Here is a 10,019-nt window from a genome sequence, read left to right on the forward strand (position 1 = left end):
ACAAACCCACCCAACTCCTGAAATACAATGGATCATTGGATCCAACCCAGTTCCTCATGGCATACGAAGCTACAATTGCCTCGCTGGCGGAGATGACCTAATCATGGCCAAATCATTTGTCATGGCCTGCAAAGGTCCAGTCACAAACTGGTACTACTACCTTCAGCCACTGTCAGTCGCAAGCTGGCATCACCTCAAAGAAAAGCTGAGACAAGACTTCCAGGTCTTCAAAAGGATGGATGTAACCTCCGTGGAGGACTTCCAATGCATACAAATGGATAGAGAACCCCTGCCTGAATACCTTTGAAGGTTCGTTCAGAACAAGGCACAAACACCTAACTTCCCTGAAAAAGCAGGAATTGACAAATGCATTGCTGGCCTGCTCCCCAGCCAATTGGCTTCTCACCTCTCGAGATAGCCACCCAAGTCACTAGCGGAGTTGTACTCGGAAATGGAAAAATATGCAAGGTTTGATGCAGACCATAAAAGAAGAGTCGAGCCAAGGAAGATGACAAGATAGCAACAAAACTGGCAATAAGGCAACCGAAACAACTCAAGACAAAACAACCAGTATGTTTTCCTGGTGGAACCTTCGCAGGACTCTGACCCTCAAACAACCTCCGATCCATACATATATAACTCCACCTACCGCTCCACCTTCGAGCGAGCCCGCCAAAAGCAATCCCCAGAACTCCTACGGGGGAGGAAGGTGCAACCGAGGCCGAGGCCAAGGGAGAGACAGAGGTCGCAGATCTTCTGATGAGCCAAAAAAGCTCTTTTGCCAACTTCCATGGAGTGCCAACTACCAATAAGTGCCCCGAAAAGAAGAAAACCTTAGAAAGAATGGAGACAGAGAGGAAAACCAAGATGGTCGGTCACATTAGCTGGCCTGCACCACCAAATCAACAATACATCCCACCCCTTCCATCCTTCAAACAACCTTTCCAACCTACACCAGCTTTCAGCTACAACCCTTACCCTGCAAATTGGCAGCCCCTAGTCCCAAACAACCAAAGAACACCTTCGCAATCCGCAAGCCATGCTCCACGAGAAGAGCTACCAACGCCCCCAGTCCCCCCACCAAAGCTGGAGGGGCAAACCTCCCAAAACAACCAACCCTCAGCTTTCCCAATCTTTGGCATGATAATTCCCATATCCGGAGGTTCCTTTCTTGAATTCCACAACAAGAGACAACAAAAAGATTACTTCAGATAGGTCCACTCCATTCTAGTGGACGGCCCAGTAAAGAAGACTCAGTGGTCCCACACTTCCATAACCTTCTCCGAAGAAGATGTAGATCTCATCAGTTTCCCATAGACTGATGCCCTCGTGATTGAGCCAAACATACAAGGCTGGACCATCGGAAAGGTCCTAGTCAACAACGGCAGCTCAGCCGACATCATATTCTCCAGCACCTTCGATTGCATGAACATTGATAGAAACCTACTCCAACCTGCTGACATCCCACTCATCAGATTCGGAGGGAAAATGGTCAATGCTCTGGGAAAAATCTCACTGCCCGTAAGCTTCGGTGACACATCAAACCCAAGAACTAACTATGTAACCTTCGACGTGGTAGAAATGAACTACCCCTACTTGGCCATCTTCGCCCGAGGCCTTATAAACAAATTTGAAGCTGTAGTACACTAGCTCTACTTCAGTATGAAGATGCCCGTAGTTAAAGGGGTCATCACTGTGTGTGGCAACCAGCAACTTGCCAGGGACATCGAGCACGGTGTCACTCCTAGACAAAGAAATGTTCACATTGTTGAAACAGACAGCGAACCTCCGCCCTTCATGGAGCCAATAAAGAACAAAAAAAAGCTAACTTCGAGGAAGAATGTAAAATAAAAAAAGTGCCCCTCGACAAGCACCTCCCAAATAATGTAGTAACCATCAGTGCAGCCCTAGAACCAGACGAAGAGAAAGAGTTGCTAGAATTTCTCAGCAAAAACAGAGACGTGTTCACTTGGTCCGCCAATGACCTTCGTGGAGTTAAAATTGAAATCATTGAACATCGCCTCGACATTGACCCCAATAAGGCCTAAAAAGCAAAAACTACACAAAATGTCCGATGATAAGGTCGCGACAGTCAAAGCGGAGGTCCTGAGGCTGCTTGACACGAAGGTTATCAGGGAGGTCAAATACCCAACCTGGTTAGCAAACACAGTTCCAGTGAAGAAGAAAAATGGCAAATGTGCATCGACTTCACCGATCTAAACAAGGCCTGCCGGAAGGATGATTTCCCCCTTCCTAGAATTGACAGAGCGGTTGATGATGCAGCAAATAGCCAGCTCATGTCACGTCTTGATTGTTTTTTAGGGTATCATCAAATCTGGATGAGAAAAGAGGACGAGGAAAAAACAAGTTTTGTCACCCGCTTCGGCACATACTGTTTTATCAGGATGCCCGAAGGTCTAAAAAATACGGGACAATCATTTTCCATAATGTCAACCATGGTACTTGGACCTCAGCTCAGAAGAAACGTACTAGCTTATGTTGATGACATTGTCGTAACAAGCACCATTAGACAAAACCATGTTGCGGACCTACCTGAAACCTTCGCAAATCTGAGGAGTGTGAACCTAAGCCTCAATCCCGAGAAATGCATCTCTGGGTTTCGACCAAGGGCATCGAAGCTAACCCAGACAAAGTCAAAGCCGTTCCTACAAGACCAGAACAAAATCGATGGCGCTTTTGGCACTGGGTTGACCATCAGTGGACCTTCGATCACGAGGCAACCTTCGGGCTTTGCCACACCCGAAGGTGGTGATCCCCAACACGAGGTGAGTGGCAAGGATTCACTACGAGACCTTTACAAAGACTCCCTAACCAATAGTAGCCCGCTAAAGTTTTAGCCGCTAGGCGACTGCACCCTCCCCCAAAGCAAGCATACCCCATAGGCGTACCAAACCCCTTTGGCAGGCGAGTACCCCTCTTGAATAGTCCTCCCTCTTGCGCGTTTTGTTAAGCTACTAACAAGCTAGAGAAATCTAATTAATCAGCCAAGACTAGAGCCATATAGTTCTTATGGTTGCACTATTTTTCTGGGTGGTTTCCCATGGTTTAAATTAATTATCACTATCGAATCAACATAATGTTTCCAAAAGATATAAATCATATATTCAGTGTAATGTTCATAAACCACCCATAATCGTAATTGAGCAACTAAGCAAGCTACCCAAAAAATTTATTAAAGTAACCTGACTTTCGAGGACATGGATAAAAAATAAGGATAAAGTAGGAACCCATCAAATTAATGCATGCATTCGTAAATAAATAAAAGTTATTAGGATAAAATATAATCAAGGAATATACTTGCCTTCAGAGCTGGCTGTGGCTGGTGGATGATGCTGATTTATTGTGAGAGAAAAGTATTGTTGTCTGGCTGGTGGCTGGTGGCTGGTGCTGATTTGGTGTGAGAGAAAAATAATGCTTGCTAGTTGACTGACAAGCCAGCAGAACATAGTGATTCTAGAGAAAAGCTACTCAGAGTCTTCAACACCTGCTCTTGTAATCTTAACCTTCAGCTCTCGAACTACGTTCCTTCTACTTGCGACAAGCATCGGCACAAACATACAAGAAACAAATAAAACAAGCACCACTATGAGCACAACATCAAATAGAAGAAAAGCATTAAAAGTGTGCAATAGACGATAGGGATCGAAACCACGACAGCGAGAGCGCAAGAAACGCTGAAAACGGACCAAGGTTGGAAAGATAAGCTAACAGAAGATTTATATTATACAGAAAAGAAAACTATAAGCTGGATTTATTTTAATTATGGAAAATATATGTAAAGGATATTTAAAAGAAGCAACCAAGGTTATAATCAACTCATACTAATTTATATTTGTAGTTAAGATAAACTTAGTCATATTTTATTTATCAAGTTTGTATATAAATTATACCAATTAATTATTTTAACTAACAAATAAAACATGTGAGAGCATCTAGCCTAAAATTTTATGATGCGTGTTTGGTCTAAACAAATCATTTAAAAGACACATTTATCTTAGTATTAATTAATTTAACAATAATTATTTAAACTGAGTTAGAACTCTAAATAGCTTTTAATTAGAAAAGCTAATTTCAATAGTTATTAATTAAATTAATTATAACCTGCTGCGCCGCCGGGGGAGAGGGCGCGCACATGCCCCCATTCCCACGTGCTCCTCCAGCCGGCCGGCCGTGCTGCTGCTGGCTGGTACTGGATCGAGCGGAGAAAGAGGAATGGAAAAGGGTAGATGAATCTGGGAGCTCTGAAGGGAAGGAGAGGCGGACAGCATGTGGGTAGCTGTTGTGCGTGGCCCACCACGTGGACGTGCAGCGCGTTGACCGCTGTGAGCGCTCTGCGCGGGGACCGCAAATCCAATTTTGCACATATAGCCACATGCCATCCGATTTTGTAAACAGCGTCAGACGTAGCATTACCGTTTTATTTATTCAGGCCATCCAGTTTTAAAGTGCCGGGTGACGACTGGAGAGCGAAAACTGCGGGATGGACTAATTTACCAAACCAAAGGCATCTTACATTTACATAAGTATGAAATTTAACCAAAACTCCTTGATATACTAATTCCTATTACAAGAAACATAGCCTACTTGATAATTCATGTTTTTATAGACATGGAAAATGCACTCGTTCAAATGTGTCAGCATTAACGGATCAAAGGAAACCAGGCGAAGAAACCCACGAGACTTGATCAAGTCTCTGCTTGGTTTAGTCACTTTCCAGATTGGCTCGATTACCGGATTGCTACTAATTCAATAAAGCTCTCGTGTTTTTCCTCAAAAGAAAAACAGATCAAAGGAAACAAGATAATCTTCTCAAGTTTTATGCATCCTGTATAATCTGAGCGCCCAGCCTCTCACGTGCTAATGACAAGAAGATGAGAACGGACTGCACCGTGGTGGGCAGGGATTGTTCGGATCTGCAATGAAGGTCAAAAATTACACCGCGGATAAAAAAGAAAGAGCGTCAGAGAGAAATCAAGATATTCCTACAATATAGTTAAATTTAAGAAAATTACTGATGCGATTGAAGTAATTTTATTTAGATTATAAAAAAGTTCCGACCTTGATCATTCACAAATGAATGACTACAGCCAAACGATTGAAGTAATTGAAACACATTTCTTGTTTAACTGGAGCTATTTTTGTAAAATCACATATAGTGTTTGCAGATGAAGTGGATGAGAGGTTAGAGACTTTTGCAGTGTCATTTTTAAAAGAAAAATGCAAATGGAGATAGCTCAATCGATTAGATCCTTGGTAGGGAAACCTGCCACCCACCGGGATTTCGGTGCTCGCATTTTCCTGAATGGGTTCTATGATTTGTGTTTCACAAAAAGAAAAATAAAAAAAATATTCTTTTTTATGTCAAGGTAACATATGATCAGAAGAGTTAACAGTTTAAAAGAGGACATGAAGGAAGCCTTACTACTATTAGCTCTCGCTACTACAAAAAAAAAAGATTTTTAGAGACGGGTAAAAATGTCTTATTAGGGGCGGATGCGTCGCCAGCCCCTAGTTCTCGCAGCTAAAAATGTTATATTTAGGGACGGGTAACACGTCTGCCCCTGAAAATGATTTGAAAACGGCAAAAGAAAAAAGAAAAAAATATTTCAGCCAACCAGCCACCATCACTAGCCCTGTAGTGTCGAGCTACAATTTTTTTGATGAAATATGCACACTTACCTCACCTGGGATTCGAACCGCCTATCTCAAGCCTCGCACGTACCTTCCTTACCACCACACTACACAGTCACTTGTGACTCTATTGGGGTATGTTATTCTTTTATATTAACTTGAAAATTAATTTGTAGGGGCGGGTGACGCCACCTCCCGCCTCTAAAAATATTTTTTTATTTTATCCAAAAATTCATTTAAATATTTACATATAGCAAAATAAATCAAAAAAGTGAAACTTCTACACTATGGTTATTATGAACTATATAAACAAAAAAAATATTAAGTATATTTTAGTATAAATAAAGGTTAAGATTGTGGAAGCCTCAAAGTATGACATGAGTTATATGACATACTATATAGTTATAGCTATTAGAGAACTTATATTAATTTTTTGGACCACTAAATTACCTTAAATGAAAAGGTTACCAACTACAAAGTTTTAGATCTCGTCTTTCTCTACAATTTTGATATAAAGTTTGACTTCATCCGAGATCATATTAGAAAATTATGAAATTTTTTCGCGTGGGAACATTTGTAGGGGAGGACCATGCCATCAGCCGCCCCTAAAAATATATTTTTAGGGACGGATGAGGCCATCACCCGCCTCTGGAGATGCCACCATTTTTAGAGGCGGATGATGGGGTCACTCGCCCCTAAAAATACTCTTTTTAGGAGCGGGTGACACCATCACCCGCCCTTGAAAATGACACTTATTTTTAGAGACGGGTGAGGGGGTGACCCACCTCTAAAAATATTTTTCTAGGGGCGGGTCGGATGCTACAGTAACCACACTCCATTTGCAGCAAGGGGTTACATTTTGATCCGCCCCTAAAAAAATCAGGGCGTTGCTACAAATTATTTTTGTAGTAGTGTCTATAATTTGTTAAAAAATATATTAACTCTGTACTGAGCAATCTCTCTAGATATATGCTTTCTTTCTTTGAGATCCCAAATGACGTTCCTATGAAACGTCACCATTTTTAGTCAAAATTCTTTTAGCAGGGGGATGGTCACAAATGAGAATATAGATTGATGAAGTGGACCATCATATGTAGACCTAAAGATCAAGGGAGTCTAGGAATTATGGACTTAGAAATCCAGATCAAATTCCACTTAAACAAATGGTTTTTCAAGCTCATTAATGACGATGGTATCCGGCAACGATTAATTAAGAATAGGAAAAGTACTTAGGCACCAAAATCATTATTCAAGTGGAGAAAAAATCAGCTGATTCCCATTTTTTATTTGGATTAATGAAGGTTAAAAGTGACTTCCTAAGTTGTGTAACATTCAAAATCCAAAATATTGAAGTAGGAATTTGGGAGGACAAATGGATGGGAAGCACTAGCTTCCGTGAGAAAGTACATAAATTTGTTTAATCTGGTTTTTTGAAAGCATGAAACGGTGAAAAAGGTAATGGCGGCAACTCCATTTAACATCTCTTTTAGAAGGACATTGATAGGTAATAATATAAGAACCTAGCATGATTTGGTGAACAAGGTTATCAAAGTGCTGCTTATCAATCAACCGGACATATGCATCGGGACATTACATAAGAGTGGACAATTATTGGTGCATTCACTGTACAAACCGCTTTTAGATGAAAGGATCCTGCCGATAAATAAAACTTTATGTAAACCAAAACTTCCTTTAAAGTTAAAGTCTTGCTTTGGCTCCTTCATCCTGATGCTATCCTAATAAAAGATAACTTGGCGAGCATAGCTCAACCGGTAAGGTTTCTTGTGGTTGAACCTATCCACATCGGTTTGAGCCCTCAATTCAGCATGGATGCTTGTATTTTTTTTTAAATTCATTCCATGATTTAACTGGTTTTATTCTTCTTTTAGTGGTAAGCGACGTGCCTATTGACAGCGAGTGTGCATGTGTATGTGAGCTTCTGTATTTGTACATCATTTCGCAATAAAAAAGATAACTTGGTTAAGCAAAATTGGCATGAACGTAAACAATGTGTATGCTTGGATGATTGTCATAATGCTTGTAACAATGAAACATTGGAGAATCCCACATCACCTTGGCCTATATAAACCTAGTAACATTTCACATATGTTTAGGTCATGGCTACAAGGGGTAAGGTGGAGGCAAAAGTAACTAATTTTTAACTGATGTAATTGTTGTTTGTTGGTTCATTTGGCTTAGCAGAAATGATGTCATATTTGACAGAGGGAACAATCAAACTTGTCTACGGATTCTTTTTAAGGCCACACAGTGGACAGGATTCTGGGGCCTACTTCAAAAAGAAGAAGACCCGATACTATATCATAGGCTTGTCTGGAATCTATAGCTATGAAAATCTTCGCGAAGAACGGGTGGCACTTTAGTAGTAGGTTTTGCATTTAATCTATCCATATTATTTGGTTTTATTTGGAACTTCTATGCTTTCTTTCTTGTAATAATGGTGGGATATGTAGAGGTCGGGATATTTACTATTTCTTTATTAAAAAAGGATCAGGAGAGTATTCAGTACTTACCAGTAGAACCGCAAGATGGCCCTGTTGAGTCTGAGGCTCTGAGCTACCTGCAATAAGGTTGCTTCTGCTGACTAGGACCAATAAGCTGAGGACGACAATCAGGAGTCGTATCAGGCAAACGCATGTGTTTGATGACATTCTTGCTGTTCTGCAGTGTGGTCGGCGAGTTGGGAGAGGGCAGAAGTTAGCAACCAAAGCGAACACTTGCATGCCAGGCTGAGCGAGCCCAAATGACAGCACTCCGCAGCATCTATAGAGCAGCTCACCTGTAGAGGAGCTATCGCTCAAAGTGTGGACTGGGCTCACGGTCAGCTCGGCGTGTCTTGCACGGGTCAAGTCTGAGTCATCTCCAATGATATAATGCCCGTTTACAGCAAAGGACAGTCAAAAGTAAAATGCCAGGTCCGCTTGGCCTTTAGGCCTAGTTTGGTTTTTAAATAGCTGTCACATCAAATATTTAAATGTTAATTTGAATGTCTGGATGCCAACTTAATATAAAACTAACTGTATAAGTTGTAACTAGGGCTCTAGATAAATCTATTAAGTATAATTAATGCACAATTAGTGGGTGATTACTGTAGCAATTAGTGGTCAAATTATGGACTAATTAGCCTTAATAGATTCGTCTCGTGATTAAATTACGACTTATGAAATTAGTTTTGTAATAAGTATATATTTAATACTCCTAATTAGTGTTTAAATATACGATGTGACAGGACTTATTATTTAAACTGAAAAAAAGTACTTAAATTTCCGACAGTCGGCATCAAGGCAATGGTGGTCACCAGTCAAAGTCCACAACAGCTCGTGTCACCCGGTTCTTCCACTGCACAATTCACACGATTCGTTCGCGCTTTGAAAAAGGATAACATTCACGTCATTCTCGCAAGCACGACATGGACAACACTGTGACAGTATATTATTTTACACCAGCTGTTCTCGAATTTGTTCAAAGATAGATGTCAGCCGTTGAACTATTGAACCTTCTATATTACTTAATAACTTGCTAAGACTGTTCACCAGTGTCCAGAAATTCCTAACAGTGTTAATCCATATTAGCATATCATGCCTTGTTAGCTTAGTTCCATGTCGGCAGCTGAAGAGTTTATCATGGGTTTTTGACGACCTTCAGGGTTCAACAATTCCTGGTGATTGTAATAACGTGCATATTGTTGACACAAATTTCGGTCAACACACGAGAGCACTCGAGCGTGCAGGTCGCAAACGAACCGAAGGGCAGCGAGGCCGCGCAAACCGGTCAGACTGGTTTTCTAGGATTCTGCCGGAATCGGTTGTCTTGATGGATATCACGCTTACGTAAGGATGGCAGCGGGGTGGGTTCGGGGTGGGTATTCGTGGGTTTCGGGTTTGCGGGTTTCGGGTTTGGTTTCTGATTTTTACCCGCAGATTTGCGGGTTCGGGTACCCGAAATAATTTGGGTTTGAGGCGGATCCTTAAATATACCTGCGGAGCTCCATCGGGCCTCAAAAACTCTCAGCCCAATAAAAGCCGGTCTTGCAACCCTAGACATATAAAGCTCAAATCACTCAGTTCCTCACCCACCCCCACCCTTCCCGATCCATCCGCACCCACCGATCGCTGGCAGCGCCGCCCCGTGCCCCGCTCCCGCACTCCGCCTGCGGCCTGTCCGCCGTAGCATAGCACTGAATAGGGAACCGCCGAATACACCAGCTGGGCATGGCACAGGCAGGCGGCGCCAGCGCACGGCGGAGGCAGCCGCGCCCCACAACACACGGCGGAGGCCCTGTCGCCTTGTTCCTTAGTCGCCTCGTCTCCCTCCGTCCTTCGATACACCCGATAAAACCCCGGGAACGC

At 42.1% G+C, this 10,019-nt stretch overlaps 1 long non-coding RNA gene across 1 annotated transcript; it reads right to left on the bottom strand.

The window, feature by feature from the left end:
* Window positions 1-4,486: 4,486 nt before the first annotated feature.
* LOC120669015 lies at window positions 4,487-8,426 on the bottom strand. Its single transcript, XR_005672656.1, has 2 exons — window positions 8,184-8,426; window positions 4,487-4,934 (listed from the first exon to the last, which is right to left on the bottom strand). It is a non-coding gene; the product is annotated as an uncharacterized LOC120669015 (long non-coding RNA).
* Between the last annotated feature and the right edge of the window lie 1,593 nt (window positions 8,427-10,019).

Source organism: Panicum virgatum, chromosome 4N (genome assembly GCF_016808335.1).
Source record: "Panicum virgatum strain AP13 chromosome 4N, P.virgatum_v5, whole genome shotgun sequence".
Taxonomy (NCBI): domain Eukaryota; kingdom Viridiplantae; phylum Streptophyta; class Magnoliopsida; order Poales; family Poaceae; genus Panicum; species Panicum virgatum.